This window comes from Papaver somniferum, chromosome 3 (genome assembly GCF_003573695.1).
Source record: "Papaver somniferum cultivar HN1 chromosome 3, ASM357369v1, whole genome shotgun sequence".
Taxonomy (NCBI): domain Eukaryota; kingdom Viridiplantae; phylum Streptophyta; class Magnoliopsida; order Ranunculales; family Papaveraceae; genus Papaver; species Papaver somniferum.
This window is the reverse complement of record NC_039360.1, coordinates 31,703,923-31,708,249: the sequence shown is the minus strand read 5'-3', so window position 1 is coordinate 31,708,249 and position 4,327 is coordinate 31,703,923.

The window sequence follows — 4,327 nt, the reverse complement described above, 5'->3', positions numbered from 1 at the left end:
GTTTCATATAAATATCGAGTTTTTAGTGATACCCTGGGTTTGTTTAGTGGTATTTTAGAAAAACGAGTACTAGTTTTATATCTTAATAGGTGTTATATGTTGAAAACATTTGAAATAATAATTATAGGTATAAAAATTGGAACTGAAATTTCACTGCTAATCTCCCCGATACAAAGTCGTACCAGTGCATCGGTCTCGACCGAGAAAAATTGAAATTCGATATTAACTACATTGATCTTGATTTTTTTTTTTTTTTTTTTGCCCTTAGTCTGATTAATAAGCCTGTTTAGATACACATCAAGGATTAGTTTTTCAATTTTTAGAAATCAAAAAACAAGAAGCTAGTTTGGGTATAAAATTTCAAAACGATTTCTAGAAGGAAAAATAAAAGTTGTGAAAAAAAAAATATTTTGCTTCTAGTATCCAAACACGGTATAGGACTGATAATAATATTATGCATCAAATTTTTGGTATGCTTAATATTAAGAAAATGACCCTTCTAGATAAGTACTTGGGCATCGCGTTGCATATTCAGAAAAACAAAAATGGAGACTTTTGGATACCTTGTGAACAAATTCAATAGTAAACTTACACTTTGGAATGGTAGGTGTCTTAATCAGACAAGTAGGACTATGTTATCTCAAGTTGTTCTTGAAGATGACATAATCAGACATCCCCACAGGATTGGGAGTTAAGTTAATTACTGAAAGTAAAGGAAACAATAATTTAGTGGTTCGGTCATGAATGACCTACATCCACGGAGGTTTGAGAGATTTCCATTAATGGAGTTTTTAGGCACAGAGAGTTTACATTACTTCTCTAATACACGAGAGAGAATATTTTAGAGATATTCTATAAAAACTTAATCTCACTAGACTTAAGAGTGGGAACACATTTGAGAATCTAATGCAAGTATTTCTGTAAAACAGAAATTCTTGTATTCTCAAGTTGCAAGGAACAATCCTTTGAAAGATGTTTGTTTGATCTGCAGTGACCAAACTTACCATTGATTGTAGTACAAACATTTTCATCTTTGAAAATTTCTTTTGTAAATTATTTATTGCAGTGTATCATTAAGTGTCATTTCTTACCACAACAACAACAAGTACTCTGAGTTCTTATGAGATCAATTTTGACCTTCCTGGGAAATGTGGAGGCAACTTTGGAGGATTTTAAACCAACTTTTTTTTAATGAGTTGAGATTTCCGAGAATTTACACTTTCTACAGAGTTTATATGAAAGTGTGAGCAAGAATCTTTTACATTATTACAATGTGATTTTAGTATAGAAATCTCTTTCTCTATTTCTTCAATCCTCGAGAGAGGCTGAACGAGATCTTCCATTGATTCGTTAAGTTTCATCCTCAATAGTTTCTCAATTTCATTACTTTCTTTTAATCTTTTGTTGAGTAAAACATTGCTTCTTTCTTTCAATTGAAGAAGTTCATCAAGAAGACTAATTTTGTTAAGTAGCGCAGACTGGATGGATGGGCCTTCATCAGAATAGGGGACTATAATTACACTTACAGTTCTTGCACTAGGTATATCAAAATAATTAATAAACTGATTGTTCAATTGTCTTTGAAGAGTATTTGGAGATATATTCTGTTGGACACCTAAGTTTCCAGAGAGAGCAATCTCCTTACCAGCAGTTTTTTTAAATCTGGGAGTACATACAATGAGTCTTTTCTTGGTAAAATAAAAACCATGCTTTGACTCATTGAGAACATGTTCCAACCGTTTATAAACACGGACTTATTAGGTTTGTAGGTGTTTTCCCGCTCTGATACCGTTTATAAACACGTACAATGAGTCTTTTCTTGGTGATACCAAGTACACCAAATTTTTCGTTCAACAACTTGTATGGAAAAGACTTAATACAAACGAAAGTAAACCAACTTAACAATCCTGAAAAATAATCCTATTTGATTTCCCTTTATATCAAATATCAAGACTTGGAATTCTTTTTGGAATAAATAAAGTTAACAAAACTCACAATCCAGAATACATACACTCTGTTACCTGAGAAGCTTGGATCTTTAACCACCTCTTAAGAACAAGCTTGAACTAATCAACTAATAGAAGTTTTCAGATATCTTTCTTGAGGAATCACAAAGTTTGAGATGAACGGAACTTTATGATTTCTATCTATCTTTCCTGAAAGAGATTACGAAACCTCGATAACAAAACACCAAGATCGGAATACACGAGCTATCAAGATAAAATATAGTCGAACCTGGCTTCACGGATCCCCAAAGCGAAATCTTTTTTAGTCATAAGCCTGATTATGTTTCTCAGAGGAAATCTATGTCAATAGAGGACGACTCCAGTTATCAACTAGGACATAAAAAGTCCTAGGGATTGAATTTTCCCAATTGAAAGAATATCTCTATTTATAAATGTTCAACACTGGGGGTTGCTTTGAATTCAAGCTAAGATAACTCGAGTTTTGAGGAAACACTTTCTCTATTTATATGAAACTCTAATTAGTCTTTTAATTATGCATATGAGAATTAGTCTTGAAATGACATAGAAGAATATACACAATGGTCCGGTTACGAAACTGTGTATAATGACCGTTGTTTGGAAAATATGCCTTATGAACTATAAGCAATTTGATGTTCATTTAAACACTTAAAATTTTATAGTGGTCCACATGCACCAGTGTTTTAGTGATCAACGATGTCTTAGAGTTGTTTATGAGTGTCATAGCAATTTAACATCTTTGAAAAATAAGTCTTTAAGCATATGCTAAAGTCTAAATATAGTAAAAAAAAAGTTCAGCAAAAATCAAGATTAATAACAAAAAAAATGAAAAGAAATCCACATCACGTCTCATCTGATTGATTCCATCATAGAATACACTCTGATATATCCATTAGTTTCCTCTGGAAGAGTTGCAGTAAAAACCAATGAAATTGTTTGCAATGAAGCCAAATTACGAAGAATCCATGTTAACCAAAAAAGTAACACAAACCCTTACCCCTTAGACCATCCTAACTAAAACTGACCCCCCTTGTCATTATTTGCAAGGTCTCCACTCAAACATCCTCCTTGCACTCCATAATTCTAAATGCCTAAAACACAAATTTAGAATATACGATAAAGATATGATTTCTATAAAATTTTGTTCACCAAAATCTAGGTCTTTATCGAAAAAAATGTAATTTTTCACTTACTGTGAAGATGTAATTGCAGAGAGAATCGATGAAAATGGCGTGGATGAAATGGAAAGAAGTACTACGATTAGAAAAGAGATAGAAAAATGACAAGAACAATGAAAAGAATTTTGCAGAGAAGGTGACCATTTATCTATCGGAAAATGGGTCATTTGTCCAATTTTTTTCAAAACATGGTTCAAATAGACGAGTAAAAATTAGTATGGCTGAAATGGACACAATTAGTATGGGTGAAATGGACACAAAAAAGAAACCAAGAATGTAACTGGATTCATCCTGGCTTAAACTTAAAAAATAGCGAGGATGAAACTAGATGCATCCTGATGTAAATTAAAATAAGAAAAAATATTTGAAAATGGGTAGGATGAAACTGCTTACATCCTGGCTATTTTTACATTTTTGTCCATTTAAAAAATATCAAAATTTAGATATCTTTTTTATCCAGGAATTGTTGATTTTGGTCTTTTTAACCAATTTTGTGTTTATCTATCTATGATTACTCTCGACCAAAAATCAATTGAACTACAGGATCAAATTGTTGAATTTAGGTTTTTAATAATAAGAAATAGCTCGAGGAATGAGAAACTAAGGTTAGTATTACACTATTACTTCTTGTGGTACTAGTGGTTGTGTATGAGGAGATGATGTAGGCCAGAACTATTTTTATTTTAGGTTCTGACTTGCAGAAATTAATCTTAGATATAATGTTCTTGACTTGAAAAGAAGATAGTATATAAAAGAATTTCATTACTAAAATAAAATTACTATTACATTGATAGGCGAAGAAGAATATCTCAGGATGAAAGCAATAAATGAAAAATAGAAAACTAAAAAGAAATTCTTCTCCTTCCTCTTACTACTCGTAGAAGCTTCTTCCATTGGAATATCTGATCTCCCCGTATATTTAGAAGATTGATAACTTTTCGAAGTTAAATAATGAAGTATATCGTTACTGTGATGTTTAGACTCCATGGTACTGTCGACTCCATGCACTCAGCAAGGCATCACATGGCACTATGGTACAATTTTGAGCGCAACCACATTTATTTTGTTTTTGAAAAAAATTCTATATGTACATGCAACCAAAATTACCAAAATTTCCATCATAATTAAAAAAAATGGTTTTTTTTTTTTTTTTTTTTTTTTTTT